The sequence below is a fragment of the Amblyomma mixtum genome, chromosome 4, assembly GCF_055824585.1.
Source record: "Amblyomma mixtum isolate Tamu chromosome 4, ASM5582458v1, whole genome shotgun sequence".
In the NCBI taxonomy this organism is placed as follows: Eukaryota; Metazoa; Arthropoda; class Arachnida; order Ixodida; family Ixodidae; genus Amblyomma; species Amblyomma mixtum.
In genome coordinates this window covers 10,988,488-11,008,063 of record NC_143015.1, presented here as the reverse complement: position 1 = coordinate 11,008,063, position 19,576 = coordinate 10,988,488, and the positions used below count along the sequence as shown (strand labels likewise).

Here is a 19,576-nt window from a genome sequence, read left to right as displayed (position 1 = left end):
CACGCAGACTGTTTACAAGATAGGGACAGGCTACTTGCTCATGGTACACGGTGGCAGCGGCAGTGCGCACTTCTACGGCTCGCTGGCTTGGCCGGCTCTCGTTCGGATCATCTGGCGGGTAGTGGTTCGACTTTCCTACTGGGAGCAAGCCGGTCAGCTCTGCCCGGTTGAGGTGCGCGCCCCCTTTTGAAGCGAAAGCTTCACTACGGGACCTCGGGCTTCGATCACCGGGTGCCTGGTTGTGACCTTCAGCTGAGTTAGAGGTCAAACCATGAAAAAGAAAAAAAGAAATGGAATCAATATCCATGACTGGGAGTCGAACCCACGGCTGCGCGAACAGATCTCATATAACCCTTTCAGGCGCCATTTTTTGTTTTGGCTGAAATCAATTATTTTTTCACCTCAGTAGTATATTCAGGCCTCAAGAAAGGGAATTCGTTAGTTTTCGAACATGTGAAAGACCAGCAGGTAAGTTCTTACAACGATGTCAGATTTGTTAGAAATATAGTACCATCGAAATGTTCTCATGTGTCAGGTAAACACTCTAGGGATCATGGAATCGCTTTATGTTTCAAAGATTCACATCACGCTCGAAATTGAGCTAAAACCATCGATGTCTTTCACTCGGCGGCAAAATCTGTCTGCACAAAAATGGCGGACAAAGTGCTATACCTAGCTCACTCTTCAGTGAAATATTTACTGCATTCGCTACATGGTACAAAAAAGCAACCTATTTGCAAAAAGAAGGGTGCTCAATTTGACTGAAATAATGAAATCAGTTAAGTGCTCCAGTTTCTCAGAAAAAGTTGTAAGTTCGCCGCTTATACAGTTGTGTACAAAGCATCTGAAAGGGTTAAGGGCCGCTCAGCGAAACCCCTAGGCTATTGCTGCAGCCAACACGCCTCATGTTAAACTGCCCTGTGCATTAGAGTGTGTCGTCTTCATCAACTTCCATCCGCTCTGTCCCGCGGCATTGCTTGCTCACCGCTGTCTTCTACGTAGCACAAGTCCCTGCTTTCGCTCCGATTCAAATGTGGTAAACATTCTCTTTAGCTTTTTTAAAAGCTCCTCCTGACCCTGAGGCTATCAGTTCCCAGAATAAGGATAATCTGGGAACAAATGAGGGGTTCATTAGGGGGGAATTCACTCTCGCGCCATCTAGCCTGTGCAGTCGGTACTAGTGCCTGCCTGCACCGCCAGTGCCGCCACCTCTCGCGCAATAGTGCAACCATTTCGTTTATTTCTGTAACACTAGCATGAGTGAGTGAGTGAAGAAACTTTATTTCCGCCAGAAGAAGACCCGTGCCCCTCCGGGTCCGCACGCAGGCGTCCGGGGAGGGGCAGCGTCGCAGCTGGAAGACTAGCAACGGTATAGTCGCGCAGCTTCTGCTGCCAGGCGGGTAGCGTATCGTTGTATGCTAAGGTCGGCACTTCTGAGTATGGTCTCCCATTCCTCTGCATTATTGATTCTGCCATATCCTGGGGCACTGGGGCATCTCCATAGTATGTGTTCGAGTGTAGCGGTATGCCCGCAGAACTCGCACACCTCCGCATCCTCCCTCGTGTCACCTCCTGTCCAGCTCCTCCAGAGCGGGGATGCGAAGTTTCTAACCCCAGCCCACTCGGGTCTGGTTGGAAACGAGGCCGCCCACAGGCTCGCCCGCTCCTCTTTACCTCGGGGAGCCGTGGACACCTCATACGAATTCAGCACTAAAGAGGAAACCAATACCTTTAATAGCATCACAGACATTCAGAAAAAGAACAAAAGGATCTATCCTCCTCCGGATAGATCGCTTAGCTCGGCTGAGGCCTATGACTGGAGAAGACTCCAAGCTAGAAACACTAGCATAATTCTGCCCACCCAGGGTCACTCTGGTGGATATGACTTTTTAGTACCAATACCAACCACCAGGTGTCGCCCCTAGTCAAACATCCGCAAAAGCCGCAAAAAGCGATTGGAGGATTGGTGGCTGAAAAGCAGAGATGTGGCATAAGGTTAGAATTGTAGGAAACCGTAGGTAAAGATGGTGGCGATTCTTAATGAGAATTGCCAACACAGTAAACAAAAAAAAAAGAAGAAAAGCTGAGCATGGTGGCAATTGCCACCACCCCGTTTCAAAGGGGGCGCTCCTATCCATCCATCCATCCATCCGACGGTGCACCGAGTTGCAGCGGGAAAGGATACAATGTCAACGTAAAGGGATTTGCACTTTTCAGCACCTATAGATAGCATGGCGGCATCGTCATCACGGAGCGGTGATGGAGGTACCACGGAAGCGAGCACATATTAAGGAGCATGCAGCTCCCAGCCCTGTTGTGGTTGTCGAAGCGATCCTGTCGCTCAAAAGAAGCGCAGAGGTGCATCGTAGAGGATGAGACACCTTTTAAAGCCAGCCATGTGATCCACTACCATATTTACTTGCATAATAGGAGCACTCGCACAATTGGCGCACCCCCAGTTCGGCCGCGAAAAATCAGATTTTTTTATTTCCGCGCATAATAGGCGCACCCCAAACATGGCACTGTGATACTATGTTTACACGATTGCAAGCCGACGCCTCCCCACCCCCACAATCTTTATTTTAACAAAGTTTTTGCTGAACTTACTACTAGTCCTCACTAGTGCTACTGCCGTCGCAGATGCTGCCGACCCACAGCACGTACAGGGATCCCACTTAGCGTGAACACGGCTCCGCGTGGCACCGCGCTCCGCGGATGGATGGATGGATGGATGGATAGGAGCGCCCCCTTTGAAACAGGGTGGTGGCAATGGACCCTTTACAAAAGTTAGCGCCATCTAGTGAGAAAAACATGAACAGCGCATGGCGGCCATGTTTGGTTCAGTCCGTCCGCGCCGCCCGAAGTACTCGGAGGACAGTTCACTGTACCCGGAGAGTACGCGCCAACGTGAGCCATCGTGGAACTCGTGCACGCACAGCGAGCTTCATTGGAATTCCCGCAAGTGATTGCGTCATTTGTTGGCATCACAACAGTCGGTGCTAGCACCAAGCTCCATTCGGAATGCCAGCATGTTGCTGCGTGCCTTTCTGCACCCAGCGCAGCGTCGTAGACGCGCAGGGAAACAAGGTGTGTATACGACCTTTCGTTTGCATTCTTGATCGGCTTTACAAGTGTCACTTGCAGCATGTCAGGCATTACGGCATGTACCTCTGACTGGGGGATAGCTCATAGAACGCGATCGCGATCACCTGAAACAGCGAGGTTGTTTTGCGTGCAACGGAGCCTTGTGAACTTCACGAAAGCTTGTGCTGAGATGTAAAATGACACTGGAGAAGGAGCAATACATGTGTAACGAACGCTAAAGCTCGAATAGATCCGTTGGAGCCTTTTGTACGTGGATTGCATTCGCCATTCTCTATTTGACTTATTACAAGGGCATGATTACTGAAGCTAGTTTTCAAACCATTGTGTGAAATGGCCGTGCATTGTGCAGATGGCAAAATGGTTGCCTAGGGCGCCCAAGCTGCCTGTTTCACGCTACAAAAGCGCCTGCCAAAGCCGCGGCGTCCTGTAAAGCAGGAAAAGATGAGGCATCACACGTGTAGCGTCATGCTCACATCCAGCCCGTTTCAAAAGATGTTATCTCCTGATGACGCGTGCGAAGTCCGGTACGCGTCCAGAGCGCGCAGCTCAGGTTTGTAGTCTGTGCCTATGAATACTTGCCAGCGCGATCCACAAAATAACGAAGCTTGCGTTTCACTCTAGTGGGTTTTCTCGAATCCCATGATGGTTTCTTAGTTGACAGCCACCCGAAAAGTCAGTTGGTTTTGTAAAGATGACGATTTCTTGTTTATTTCCTCTTTTAGTAGACATTGCAAGCTTTAACCTCATATGCAAGAGCTGAAATTGCCGTCTCGGGAAAAGGGGACTGTGCTGAAATGATAAGGAATTTTAAAAATCAGCTATCACCGCGCCATGCCTGCTTCGCGCAAGAGTTCGTGTGATCAGATTTTCCAGTATTGCTATAAAGTATAGCATCCACAGCTATAATGTGGTGCTTGTTGACAAAACCTGTTTATTATTTGTGCAGGTCTCCTTCCATGGTTTCCCAAGCAACCCGGCTTTGAGAAAGAAGTGAATTATTGCAATACGCAGAGATGTGGGGAAAGACTTCACTATAACGCATCACACCACGCCTCGGCTCTCAAAATATGCCTCTAGCCGTCGCTGGCAGAAACCGTCAGGGACAAAAGAGAAGTCCCTAGACCAGGAAAGGACTTCGCTTGACACTGAAAATCCGTTCCACGCACAGTACACTTGGCGACAACGTTACAAGCACGAACACAACGGCGGGCACTGACGGACGGACACGGAGCGGACGGACGAAGCGATCCAAAGATGGCCGCCACCGCGGGGTCAGGCGAGGTCAGCGTGCCTGTCACTGTTGCCAGACCTACTTTTGTAAACCCTCTATTGCCACCATGCTCAGCTTTTCTTTATTTATTATTTTTTTGTTTACTGTGTTGGCAATTCTCATTAAGATTCTCCATCACCTTAGCCTACGGTTTCCTACTATTCTAACCTTATGCCACATCTCTGCTTTTCAGCCACCAATCCTCCAATCGCTTTTTGCTGACTTCCACTGCAGATTTATTTACATGACCATTGTTATCTTTAAACCCTAGGGCCTCAGAAAGAGTGACTGCGCCTGCATCGACATCCGGGTGGATACCATCACATTTGATTATGAGGTGTTCAATTGTTTCCACAGATCTACCACACACTGCACATGTGTCATCTTCTTCGTTAAATTTCTTTTTGTAGCTGCGCGTTCTAGTAGTAGTAGTAGTAGTAGAAAACTTTTATTGAGATCTTTTAAGAGATTCGCGGATTCGAAGCCTCCGTCGTCTTTCGTGGCGCCGGCGACTTGAGGCTTCTCTTCAGCAAGGTTGGGCCCCTAGTCCAGGGCTCCACTGAGTTATAGTGCCTAGAATTCTAGGCACTATAACTGAGTCGCGCTGCATCAGTAGCGTGCCGCACTAAGGCCCTTTGGGCCGCGAGCTCGCTGCTGGTGAGCCGGCTCTCCCATTGCTCCGCACTCGGGAATTCGTGTGGGTGGAATGCTTTATTTCGTTCGCACTCCCATGTGATGTGGTATAGTACGTGTGGGTGTGTCGCCGCACCAGGGGCAGTTTGCTCTGTATTGTGTTGGTGACATCTTGTTATAGATGTACAAGTTGGGGAAGGAGTTTGTAGCCTACGCCAGCCGACTGCTTCCTCCCTCGTGAGGGCTTTGTGTGGTACTTGAATCTAGTCCCCCTGTATATAGTTGTAATGTCTCTGTGTATCCCCCCTCGCATGCTAGTAGCTGAAGCTCCAGAACATCTGACATGCCTGCTCGGTATGTAAGCCTCGAGCTAGGCTGTCTGCTCTTTCGTTCCCCGCTACGCCTGCGTGGCCTGGGACCCAGATTATGTGTTGTATGGGTGTCTTCTCAGCAGAGGCTGCTGCCCCACTGATTATCCCCAGTCAAAAAAAACCATTGAGACTTCCAATTGGAACCAGTTGATTTTTGGGCACCATTGGAACCAATTGGCTAGAAACCAATTGGAAAGACCAATTGATTCCAGTTGGCTTTTGAGCCAATTGGTTCCAATGGTGTCTGAAAACCAATTGGTCCCAATGGTTTTTTTTTGACTGGGTAGTGCCAATCAACATTTTTCTACGGAATTGAAATTAACATGCTTTTATGGAAATCAAAGTCAACAGGCACAAATACATCACACACAAGCAACATTCAGGCACTAGTAGCATACATTAGCTCAATATGTAAGTACATCCAGAGAACACACTTCTGCTCCAACTTATATACCCAATTTATTAGGCTCTCATGCTGGGGCCGGTGGTGCTTGCCCACTGAGCGCTGTTATTTAATTTAATTTCAGCTCCAGTGGTGGTGTAGGTGATGAGTACAATTTATTAGGCTAAGCTGCTGATAGCTCTTATTGTAAGTACCATATTAGTTCTACCTTTTTCGTCAAACATGCAAACATTCATTGGATAAATTGGGTGAAGTTTGGCGGACCAATTGGATGCAATGGGTAAGATCAATACATAGCTTGCACCGACGTCACATCCGGTGGCAGTCGGTTGCGAGTCGGCCATGCTGCCGAACCACTGCCAGGCCGCCTCTAGCTTTCCGCTGCCTGTGTTAGCTCGCAACGTGTCGGTTCTCGTCCACCCGTAGATTCGGTATGGTTTTGTGTGCCACCCTTGGCTGCTATGACTGTAGCGGCAGCTCCAGGCGAAACAAGAAGCCGATTAACACGAACTTCATCTGCATTCGCAAGATAATCGCAGGCATGCAAGTGCAAGCGCTCCATGACACAGTAGGAATCTGCGCGAGCTGTGGCTGGCTCGCATTAAGCGCGATGATTTGGACCCCGACAACCCAAATTTAATTGTGTTCGGAGTGCACTTTGTGACAGGTAAGAGGCTTGTGTCGTCAACTTAATGTTTACGATGTAGCGAACCACGACGGGCGCGCCTGATACCGCCTAGGCCGATCGCTGTCGTAGCGCCAACGACGACGAAGCGTCGCTGAAAGACGAAGTGCCGCCGCTCTGCACGAGATCGCTTGGGTTGGACTGGCCGTCTTCTGCGCTGCTCGCCGTTTTGTGTCGCCCGCTGTGAACACCACGCCTTGCACCATTTCTGCAGAAACGCCCTTTCAACGAAAACGTGGGAAGCAGTGGCTGCACTCTTGAATGTTGCTGTTTTGATTGACGCCATCTAATTTGTCTGAAAACACGAACCCAGACTGGGTCCCGTGTCGCTGCATCCTAGCTACAGGAATAGGCAATCGTTTTCGGATCGCTGCGACCGCAGCGAGCAATGACGGCAGAGAAAGCGGCGTGCCGAGGCCGAGCTTTTCGTCTCGTTGCTTGCGCATCGCAGACAGGCTTCTCACCCACCTGCTGTAGAAATCATTGTGTGGTCCCATTGATTCGAAGGCTTTCATTTTTTCCAACTTCACAAAGCTGGAAGGAGTACACGATATCCCCCGTGGGCCACTTCGAGGAACACATCAACGCCCATCGTCGCGTCGACTCCCGGTCGCAGCGTGTACGGATCTGTATCGTCAATAATTTTCACTTCGTCTGCGTAGCTACACGCGCCGATCGAATAAATTCAGACCAGTAGCCTTCACTGAATGGTTCATTCCTCTGTGGAGTAGGCATCGCATTCGAAAGGTAAGAAAATAATCCAAAGCGTCCGAGGAGTGGTCCGGCATCGCAGGGCGGACGGGCGGGGACGGCCGAATGGTTCGGCAGCATGGCCGCAAGCGCTTGATGGGGGCGGAAGTGACGACACGTGCAACCTATGTATAGACGATATGCGAAATGCGCAGCGCCATCTCTCGACGCTCCGAGAACTAAGTCCTCCATGTTGGCACGGTACAGAAAACGAAACCGCTGCCCAGCGTTGGGTTAAAACGGCTGCGCTTCGTTTGAAAAGTAAAATGCCGATGCAGTGTTTTCGCTACCCTCTCCACTGTGAAAAGACACTACGATGCGTGCTAGAACTAGGTGCGTTCCAGCTTTTCGCTTTTCTATTTTTTTACTCCGTCCCAACGTTTTAGTAACACAAAACGCCATGCGAGGTATCATGTGTCAGCACGCGGATCGGTGCGCAGCTTTCGCTTTCTGCGCTGATTTTTGACAAATCTCTCGAGGTGATGTGCGTTTAAATTAAGATAAGGACCACAGCCTTTGTTGTCTCTGATCAAAATTAGAAGCCAATTTCGTGCATTTATCAACTCCCCGGTCGGGCGTGAATATATATAGACGCATACTCAAGGGCGTCCGCAGAATTTTTTGCAGGGGGGGGCCCCGTTGGTGCCCCGGGGGGGGGGGGGGGGGGGTATGTTCGTAGCAGAAAGGCGCTATTTGCGGAGTAAATTAATTTATTTATATATAAATAAAAATTAAACAAAATGCACACATGAAAGAAAAATTACAAACAGCAAATTAAAGCGCGGCTAGGAGAGGTACATTGGAGTTTATCAACGAAGAAACAACTAAAATTAATAAAAATGCAAAAAGATGCTATATCACTTCGTGGAGAAGAGTGCTCAGTCTTGCTGCATACGGGTTCTCGACTCACCCGGATTGATGACCAGCACACAGCACAATATGTTCACAAACACGCAACTACAGTCACTCAGTCAGTCTTCCTTGAACAGCAACTGTAGGCGCCTCGGATTTTTCTGGGCGAATTGCGTAATTACACGTGTGATAAATTCACTTCTGTGCTTCATTACACGCTCTCGGTGCACACTCATCATACACATTGATTGGAAAAACTGTTGAACGCGTACGTTGAAAACAAAAGATGACTATATATACAACGAAAACCAAGGGCGTCCGCAGAATTTTTTGCAGGGGGGGGCCCATTGGTTGTTGGCGCCGGAGGGGGGGGGGTATATTCGTAGCGAAAAGGCACTATTTGCGGAGTAAATTTATTTATTTATATATAAATAAAAAATAAGTAAAATACACACATGAAAGAAAATTACAAGCAGCAAATTAAAGCGCGGATTGTAGAGATACATTGGAGTTTATCAACAAAGAAACAATTAAAATTAATAAAAATGCAAAAAGATACTATCAATACTCGAAGTGCTCAGTCTTACTGCATACGGGTTCTCGACTCACCCGAATTGATGACCAGCACACAGCGCAATATGTTCACAAACACGCAACTACAGTCACTCAGTCAGTCTTCCTTGAACAGCAACTGTAGGCGCCTCGGATTTTTCTGGGCGAATTGCGTAGTTACACGGGTGATAAATTCATTTCTGTGCTTCATTACACGCTCTCAGTGCACAGTCATCATATATATTGGTTTGGTTTGGTTTGGTACCAACCATATATATTGATTGGAAAAATGGTTGAACGAGTACGTTGAAAACAAAAGATGACTATATATACAACGAAAACTTATTTACAAGATAAATGCACGCTCGCAGCTTCATACACCTCGCTCCATCTTGCTCGCGCATCCGCACAGTCGAGCAACCGCACACACACTGCTCGCCGCTCGTCGTTTTCTCGTCCGCTGTCTTGGTTGTTCTCACCTTCGTTGACAACCCGCCACTAAAAACACCGAAGCACAAACACAGAGGCGCGCACACGTGCAAGGGCTTACTTCCCAGACAACACCAAAGATCCGTAGGACGTCCCAAAAATGTACGCACGTCCCACATCCCTAACAGGACGTCCCTGGGACATCCGTATGAAGTCCGCACTGGGATTATCCCGGGAACAGTCGCGGCTCGAACGTTATACGGACATGACGTCCGTATAAAAGCCGCGGTGGGATCATCCCGAAAACAGTCGCAGATCGGTTGTTATAGGGAAGTGTTTATATTCAGAGGGTCTGAATCGTGCAGATGGCCATACAATTCTCATGAGCGCTCGAGCGGCACGCTCCACTGTCCTTTTCCGACGTCTTTGGCTAGCGGGCTTGATACAGCTGTTTAGAACAAGTAAACAATAATCCATGCGATGTATAAACGCAAGATGTCACAAAGTAATACACAACCCAGTACTTATTTTTTGAAAGAGCCAAAAAACCGTTAAAAGCAGGACGAAAATAAGCAATTCCAAAAGGGCCATTAGCTGAATACAGAAACCCTAAACTTTAAAACTTCGAAATTGACTCAAATAGTCTAATTCCCGTTTTGTTATAGCTATCGAGGGTCATAACCAGGGTGTCGAACCGGTATTTTTTCGGGTTCGGTTCGGTTTCGGGTTCACGCCTTTCGGGTTCAGTTCCGGGTTCGGCTCCAGAGGGCCATTCCGTTCCGGTTCGAACCGGTTCGGACAGTCTCGAACCGGTTCAAACGGGTTCAAACGGGTTCAGGACAAAAAAAAATTAGAACGCAGATGGGTTTCAGTGATATGCGTTCTCTTTTCTTGCACATCGCTATACAAAATAACAAATGCAAAGATTTGTTTACGAGAACACAAACTGGGCTAGTTGGCAACGGTTGCTTAGGCAGCGCAGTAAACAGGACAAACGGAAGTCTCGAGACGACACAGACGCTGACTAACAACTGGTTATTACATTCCCGGAAAAGTATATGAAGGCGCAGGACACAGTGAACAATGCAAAAAACAGAAGAACAAAGATTAAAACTAAAAAAAACATACTACGCATGCACATCGTAGTCGAGTCATGACATCTTTTTCAATGAAATTCGGAGACTATATTCCATAGTAGACGGCACTCCCCTATCTCCTGTACCTTTTAGCGGCCTTAGTATTTTTGGCTGTTGTAAGAAGAACCTACTTGCAACGAACATCAGATATAACGAATAGAACCTGCGGGACCGTCAGGTTCGCTATAAGTGGGCTCGATTTAGTTTTAATCGGCCACAAAAACCTTTTTCACCCTTCAAACATGGACCTTACATATTAGGACGTACCTTCGCGCCAAAGGGGCGTTTGTACCGTGGTCAGTGCATTTCTACCTGTGCGAGCAACGAGAAACAATTTCAGCAATAAAATGATATTTTTGTCATGATGCTGTATTCTTTTCGGACATACTTAAGCAGTTTCTTAAAAAACCCATTGACATCATACATTTCATTATAACACTTATGCCTGCGATGAAAAACTCTGGAATTCCGTACGAACTCTTCGTGTTCATAGGACGCAGAACCGCCGCGTTCCACGAGGTCACTGTTCAGACAACAGTGCACTTTAACGCAGGAGGAATATGCTGCGCAAGTTCAACCTCCTGACTGGTTCCCCTTTCATGGCGTGTGCATCGTCTGGAATTTTCAAGTGCGCGCGGAGGCAGGGAGTTATGGTGGCATGAGGCCTTATGCCGAGATCGCTGAATTCGACGTGGTCAAGTAAGGCATGAGGAGGGTCAGAGAGGTTCCAAATATTCCATGCAACAACCATAAAAAGAAGCCTACAAGATAGCCGAATAGCCTAAAGGATCTGTAAACAGAGTTTTCTGTTGCGCCGCCATTACTACGGATCCCGGTCAGAGGTAAGACTATGCATACTCTTTTAGTTGTTCTTTTTACTGCTAACGCTGTAAAAAGAACCACTAAAAGAGTATGCTTTCCCAAAAATAACCGCGCTGCGTGCGTGCAGCCTCCGTCCTTGATGCACACTCCGGTGGGCGCACATCAGGGCATTAACTTGTAAAAATGCACCTTCAAGAACTTTCACCCATCTCACCGCCCCCCATCACCCACCTGTACCCGATATAGCCGAGGCAGATTGTTGTGAATGCTCAACGTATTCTATCGCCCAAGCGTTCTTAAGAAAAAAAAACGCTAACAATCATTAGCGTGTCGCGTCAGACACTAAGAACGGAAAATATGACTGCGAAAAGTAGATATAAGTCGGCAGACAGAGAATTTAAGATCGAGCAGCGCGAGAACAGCGGATGGAACCGCGCGCTGGCGACTGGCAGCAATTCTTTCTTCGGAGCAGAACGATTTCACCGAATCGGCATAACGAAATCACTTCATCGTAGTTACATTGCATCGCAGTAGCATCTTTTTGGGCGTAATCACTATCGCATGCCAGCGAGCACATGTATTTCCAAATTGCCCTTTTGTGTAATCGGTATTTAATTTTTTCCTTATTAGTACATCTCCACCGTTGAGAACCCGCCTTTCGTTGCTTATTTCCGTCGCGCGCAAACAAGAATATGCGGATTCTACAAAAAAAAAAAAGAAGCTGCACCAATTTATACATCCTTATTTTGGTAATACTAGTAGTAATTTAGCGTGTCGAGTAGACATTGGGGCTATATGACAGACGGTGTAGTGGAGGGCTCCAGATTAACGGAGACCAGCTGGGGATTTTCGACGTGCGACAGAGCATGCTGGTTTTTGTATTTTTGGAATCAGCAGCCGAGCTCCACAGCCATTCAGCCATTTTTTTTTATTGCCCTACAGGCCCATCGTGAGGGGTTTTGCCTAGAACTTGCTGTCTAAGACAATGAGCGCCGACAAAAGTAAATGTTGCACTACCCACTGCGGTTGCTCAGTGGTTAGGGCGCTCGGTTACTTATTCGGTGTACCCGGGTTCGAACTCGGCCTCGGAGGCCACGTTTCGATGGAGGCGAAACGCAAAAGGCGCCGTGCGCTGCGCGATGTCAGTGCACGTTAAAGGGCAACTGCGCCTCTTTTTGAGAATTTCGCGATAGTCGAGGATTCAAATCTATATAGGCTGTAGGTGAAGCATGCTAAGTTTTTTGCGCTGCCATTTAAAATAGTCACATAATCTACGATTATATTTTGCACTTCTCCTCAAAGCAACAAAGGAGTGCGGGGAAGTTCAGTGTGATGTCACGGAAGGTATGATTTCAAATTACTGCTGCCGTCAGCCACGCCCTGCCGTGCCTCGTTGGACGCTTCCAAACAACGTTCGGCGGGCTTTGACTTCAGTTCCGTTGGTTTTTTTCCTTCAAAGCAGGCGTTTATGTGTTGGAAATGTACGGATACTATCGATGACGTCATCATGCGTCCCCCACTTAGCGTTGTGCGCTGCGGAGAAGCTTGAAGGCCATCGCAATTTTAATTGGTGATTACGTCACCGTTTCAAATGCTAGGCCAATAGGACTTCGCATACTTTACCTGGAAGTTTCACACGTTCAACCCTTTTAAGCTCGTCATTTTCTAAAACCTATGCAGTTGCCCTTTAAGGATCCCCAGCTGGTAGAAATTATTCCGGAGCCCACCCCTACTGCGCCTGTTCCTCTTTTTTCTTTCATCCCCACCTTCCTCCTTCTCTTACGGCGCGGTTCAGGTGTCCATCAAGAAGTGAGACATACTGCGTCATTTCCTTTTCTCAGAAACCACCATCACAACATTGTTGGGTCCTCGCGCCAATATTTCGTCTATTGGTGGGAAATGACGCAAAGGAAAGGAAGGCATTCTCAATCGGTACTAAAATGACTATAGACACCCAGTTTTATTGTGTTTTCTTCTTTCAAATGACGCCATAGATATTAGAATACATGCATCACCGTGTGGTATTCGCCTACTGCCACTAAGTAGTTTAGAAAATTATTTTTTCTCCCATGCTGTTTCGGTTTCATCAGCTGAATGATGGCTTTCACGTGAGTTAAACATTAGGCCACGTGTGGCACGGGAAAACTAATACAAACGCTGATACGTTGTTTTGACTCACTGTAGCACTTATATCAGCCAACTTCAAGACCTATAATTACAACGAACGACGTATCAGCAGTTATATTGCCGTTTTATAGCACCTCACTCGACCTAATTTCCACCACACGTCACAGCCATCGTTATGTTTGTGAAACCGGAACGGGGTAAAGAAGAAACTCAAACATAAATTATTTATTATGTGTTGGTGAATACTACGCGGTGCTCCATGTACACCAACGTCTAACGCATTGTTTGAAAGAAGAAAGCACGCAAGCAAAAGTTTGGTGTCTAAGTACTTACTTAGTTAGAACAGTCCTAACATTTTGTTTAAAGATGTACGCAAATATGTTAAAGGGAGGAGTAATAACTCCAGATTTCGCATAAACCTGACGTACAAGTGTTTAGAATTGACGGCAGTGCATTACAGAAGCGTCAATTAGGCTTCTTCCCAGGCACCAGACCTCTTCTAAGTTTGCTGTCGCATATACTGGGTACCATTTTCGCACTTCCCACCGCAGACAGCTACGGGTGGTTAAGTCTAAGCGATAGATCATCTCATTTTGTCGGAAAACAACACGCATGCCGGGATGCAAAAAAGTGGGGCTGAACCGGGTCCCGAACCGGTTCGGAACGGTTCCTTTGAATCGTTCCGGTTCGGGTTCAGTTCCAAGATGGCGGAAAAAATATCGGTTCGGTTCCGTTCCGGTTCCGGGCGAAAATTCGGGTTCGGTTCCGGTTTCGGGTTCGGGTTCAGTTCCGGTTCGACACCCTGGTCATAACCACCTTAACGCAAAATTGTATTCCCGCCTTCCGACCATAACAGCCACTGACGATGACAGTGACACCACAGCAAAAACAACTGGCCACTTGTTCGTGCTCTTAGAGCCGTGATCATGAAAATTAATAACACACATCTTTTTTGCAGTTATTTTTTGTTTATTTATGATCACAGTTTTATTTTTGTCTTAGGTGCATGTTGCTTAAAAAGGCTCTTTGCTCATTAGCTCAATGGCACCACCATCGTCATCGCACTACTGAAGGCATGACTGAAGGTTTGAGGCGTGTATTAGCCAGTTTTCCGTTTTTTGGACCAAAATTTCAGGTAATTATTGACGCTCCTACTGCATGTTGGTTGCGTAACGAAAGTAATTTTTTTTTAGGTATTCAGCAAGGTTCCAGCAGCGGCAAACACGGATGGCACATGCGGCAAGTGAAAGTAAGTGGCAGTCGGTAGTCCTCGCCTGGTGTGTGAGCCGTGTAGCGTGATTTCTAGCTTTTGAAGTAATTTTAGCGGCGGTATTAAAGTTCAGTGACTGATGCTGGCTCAACATGAGCAGAAGCTTACTGGGGGCCAGTATATTAATCTGGTGACAGCATAATGGCGACGGTGCCGAGGAGTACTGCTTTCAGGCGTGCACGCCGAGAGGCACGTCATGATATTGAGCTAATAGCGTCGGCTGCTGGCGATGGTGTTGCATACGACCCTTCCTGATCCGTGTACTGCTGCAAAGTCGCAAGAGCAACTAGATCCTAGCTCGTCGCATGTTCCGTGCCTTCAACATTCGATTGAATATGCGCCTAAATTTCCTGTTCTAATTTTGATTTGGTTTATTGGTTTGTTTAGGTTGAACGTCCCAAAGCAACTCAGGCTCAGAGGGACACCGTAGTGAAGGGCTTCGGAAATTTCGACCACCTGGGGTTCTTTAATGGGCACTGACATCGCACAGTACACGAGCCTCTAGAATTTCACCTCCAACGAAATTCGGCCGCCGCGGCGTGGATCGAACCCGCACCTTTCGGGACAGCAGCCGAGCGCAGTAACCACTGAGCCGGGGCGGGGCTGTTTTAATTTTATATTCTGTTTATAACTCTTGCATGCGCACTGTTTTATTGGTTTGTAACCTAGATATATATAGTATTGAAGAGAACTATTGCAATTTCATTTGAACTATATATGTTGTTAGGGGCATCCAAAAAATGAGGTCATGCATGTTTTTACATATGAATTTTTTGCTGGCGAGGGCCAAATCTGCCCCTGTGTCATATGGACGGCTCATAATGGAGGGCATATGCATGTTTAGTTGTACCACCTAGGGACACCCCACAACAGCATGCCAGTTGCTGTCAATATGATAAAAACTGACTATAGCAATAGAGTTCCCCACTGTTAACTTGAGAAATCCTGATTTTATTTTCTTGGTCTCATTTCAAACCTAATTCTGTTTTGATCTAGAGAAATCACATGACTGTGCAAGATGGAGAGACTGCAAGAGAAAAGACATCTCGCATTCTGCGAAGTATTCGAACATCTGAACTGGCTCCTAGCTACAGCTGGTATGGTGCCAAGGGAAGAACAGGCTCTGTGAGCTGAATACATGCAAAATCATGTGCAGTAAGTATTATTTGGAGGAAGCTATTTCAAATCTTAAAGGAGCACAGATATAAAATTTTAAACTCAAATAAGTGATCCGATCTGTGTCCTGGGCACAAAGGGTTTTACTATTCCAAATTCTCTGATTTCACTGATTCCACATGCCAAAAATCATTGACAGAGGAGCTGTTAGCCAATGCTGACATCTGTCATCTATATATGGACTGGTTGGCAGAGTCACTAGCAAAACATGGGGTAAGTCCTAACCATGCCATCACATGATGCCATAATGGACTCCAGCACTGGCATTGACCTGACAGAGACCAAAAGTACGCATATAAAACATTTTAACTGTTCACACTGTGGACTAGATATTTAAGCTTATTTCCACGATTAATAGGCTTTTACGTCTCATTAAAAGCAGAAAAATGAACACCTCAAAACACTGTGTCTGTATCCCTTTAAGACTTTGAATATAAATCAGATCACAGAATCAATATCTACATTAAGTGTTTATAATTGAATTTGTAGGCCTTGGTAGGATTGCGTCAAGACCAGTGATATTTGCTTCGAGAAAAAAAGCCAAATTTTCATTGTTTATTTTCAATCCTACTGCTTCAAGTTTGAAAACGTGATAATTTTGGCTCATACTAACCAGACAAGCTAAACAAAATTAACGAAGCCTATTACACACATTGCGAAGGAAGGTCTATGTGCACACCATCCATGACCTTGCTCTAAATAACGAGAAATGCCTGAGAGGAGCTGTTAAAGCTGTGTTAGTGCTTCCTTTATGTGAGTTGTTCTGTTTCATGTGCTGTTATTAAAAAATAAAATTCAGCTGTGAATCAGCATGCCCCATATATTTGAATAAAACTATTTTAGCCAAAGCTTTGTGTTTTAAATCACTGTGCAGCATAATCCAGGCCTGTGTTCTAACTTTGTGTCGTTTTTACTATAGCATCGCTCTCGGCCATATGCAATTGGCCGAAATGCCAGAAGCGGAGGCTGGTTCTGTTGCGGCTATGAGGCACTGCTTCTGCTTCTGGTATTTTGGTCAGTCATGCGTGACCAGTAGCGACACTTTTGAAAAGGACACGAGGTTATATTGGGTCCTGGCCAAGGAAAAAATAAAAATAGTGACGTCCTATTGCAGGCCTGCGAAGGTCCTAAAAATGTACTCGTCAGACATCCGAAGGACTTCTTTCGGCGTTTCACTTCGGATGTTTTCAGGATTTTTTCGGGACATCCGCGGGATGTGCGTAAAGTCCTGCCGCGGACTTCCCAAGGACGTCCTTAGGATGTAGGTGTGTTGTCTGGGTTGCCACAATATCCACGAATGCGCACTTTTGGGGTGTAAGGAACGCCGCGCGACTTCCGAGGGGAAGGGACACCCGCAACTAATTCGGCCGGAAAATTTGTTTTTGTGCTTTTATGGGGTTCAGAGCCCCAAAACGACTCAGGCTATGAGGGACGGAGTAGTACAGAGTTTCGGATAATGTCGACCACCTGGGTCTCTTTACCATGCACTGACACGCACAGTGCATGGGCGCTGTTGTGATTTGAGGCCCAGCCAGAGGTGACAGGCGAGCCAGGCAGGCGCCATCGGGCTGCGTTGACCAAAGGCGCTGGTTTTCGGAGAAGACGCAAGGAACGCTGGTGTGGGGGCGCCTCTGGAGACTGCGTCGCCGTGAACAAAAGCAGCTAATCCCCTTTGCCGAAGGTTCTGAAAGCGGCGCTTCTACCGCACCGAGCTCTCCCGTGGATCGGAGGAGACAGCGCGCGGCGGCGGCGCCAACTCGTCGCCCGCTTGCCCCTGAGCAGCCCGACAAAGCGGGGGTGGACACGGCTGATTTGTCCTTCCCCCCTCAAGAATTCATCGGTGGCCGGCGTACGAACGTATCATGATTATAGCGAGCGACCTGTGCCCTGTGCACTGTCTGCCTCCGTGTCGCTATCTCTCTAGAGATCAAAGAAACAGACACCCATCTCAAGGCGGCTCGAAGCACATGCTCGCCGGTGCCGCTGCATGTCTGCAACAGGTCGTCCTTCAGCAGAGCTGGCGGTGGCGTGGTTTGAAAACGGCGGAACGACGCGCGCCCGGACGCGGCATTTCGCAGATGTGACCAAGCGTCGAAGCGGGGCTGCTTTTACCCTTTTGGCTGAGCGCACCACCGCCCCTGGCGTGCGGCCATCACTCACGGTTCGAGTGAGTGATTTTCCAGGGGGGTGCCGCCGCCCCCCCCCCCCCTTGCCCCCCCCTCCGGACGCCCATGACGAAAACTTATTTACAAGATAAATGCACGCTCGCAGCTTCATACACCTCGCTCCATCTTGCTTGCGCATCCGCACAGTCGAGCAACCGCACACACACTGCTCTCCGCTCGTCGTTTTCTCGTCCGCTGTCTTGGTTGTTCTCAGCTTCGCTGACAACCGGCCACTAAAAACACCCAAGCACAAACACAGAGGCGCGCACACGTGCAAGGGCTTACTTGCCGCAGTATCCCCGAATGCGCACTTTGGGGGTGAAAGGAACGCCGCGCAACTTCCGAGGGGAAGGGACACTCGCCACTCCAGTCGGAAAATTTGTTTTTGTGTTTTTATGGGGTTCAGAGCCCCAAAACGACTCAGGCTATGAGGGATGGAGTAGTACAGAGTTCCGGGTAATGTCGACCACCTGGGTCTCTTTACCATGCACTGACACGCACAGTACATGGGCGCTGTTGTGATTTGAGGCCCAGCCAGAGGTGACAGGCGAGCCAGGCAGGCGCCATCGGGCTGCGTTGACCAAAGGCGCTGGTTTTCGCAGAAGACGCAAAGAACGCTGGTGTGGGGGCGCCTCGGGAGACTGCGTCGCCGTGAACAAAAGCAGCTAATCCCCTTTGCCGGAGATTCTGAAAGCGGCGCTTCTACCGAACTGCGCTACCCGTGGATCGGAGGAGACAGCGAGCGGCGGCGGCGCCAACTCATCGCCCGCTTGCCCCTGAGCAGCCCGACAAAGCGGGGGTGGACACGGCTGATTTTACCTTCCCTCCTTAAGAATTCATCGGTGACCGGCGTAACGATAGGCGAAAACAAGATGCCCCGTGCACTGTCTGCCTCCGTGTCGCTATCTCTCTAGAGATCAAAGAAACAGACACCCATCTCAAGGCGGCTCGAAACACATGCTCGCCGGTGCCGCTGTATGTCTGGAACAGGTCGCCCTTCAGTAGAGCTAACGATGGCGTGGTTTGAAAACGGCGGAACGACGCACGCCCGGACGCGGCATTTCGCAGATGTGACCATGCGGGGCTGCTTTTACCCTTTTGACTGAGCGCACCACCGCCCCTGGCGTGCGGCCATCACTCACGGTTCGAGTGAGTGATTTTCCAGGGGGGTGCAGCCGCCCCCCCTTGCCCCCCCCCCCTCCGGACGCCCATGCGCATACTTGAACAACGTAATAGAGAAGGTAATTTTTTTTAGCGGGCCAGTCGCTCGTGCCGTGGCGAAATAAGTTCACTCGAAGAACCATATGCCGATTACTGCTTAGTTTGCTACGTGTTCAGCTAAGTTTTTCCCGCGTTCAATTAGTTTTAGAAAAGCGAGCAAACTCTCTGGACCATACGCATATGTTATGCGCGTTAAGGAGTCTTTGTGAAGCAATACACCCTACGTATAAAAACTGAGGTGCGAATGCATTATTTCTTGAGGATTCCTATACCTTCCATATCTGCGGCGACGAAAATCTAAAAAAAAAAAAAGAAGCGAATAATATAGCTACTTTATTATGAAGGAGGGACGCATTTCTAAGCTAGAAAGTTCGTGCAACAGTGTTCTGAAAACGCTTCAGGCCATCAGATTTTATTATCGTTGTGGCAAGCTTCAATAGCTTGCTTCGCAACAAAGCCATTTGTCTAAGTTTGGGAGTAAGCTAAGTTTCGGAAGCAACCGAACATGCTAATTTCGCCCCTGCACACACAACTTGACCAGCGTATCGAGTCCGTGCAGGCACCTACAGCTGTACGCTCTTTCTCTAATCAAGCCGCCGCGGTAGCTCA

The 19,576-nt window shown here is 48.1% G+C and overlaps 1 long non-coding RNA gene across 1 annotated transcript; it reads left to right on the top strand.

The window, feature by feature from the left end:
- The first annotated feature begins 11,902 nt into the window (after positions 1-11,902).
- On the top strand, positions 11,903-16,393 carry LOC149345686 (uncharacterized). The gene is made up of 3 exons (XR_016292336.1): positions 11,903-14,270; positions 14,329-14,384; positions 15,402-16,393. It is a non-coding gene; the product is annotated as an uncharacterized LOC149345686 (long non-coding RNA).
- The last annotated feature ends 3,183 nt before the right edge of the window (positions 16,394-19,576 follow it).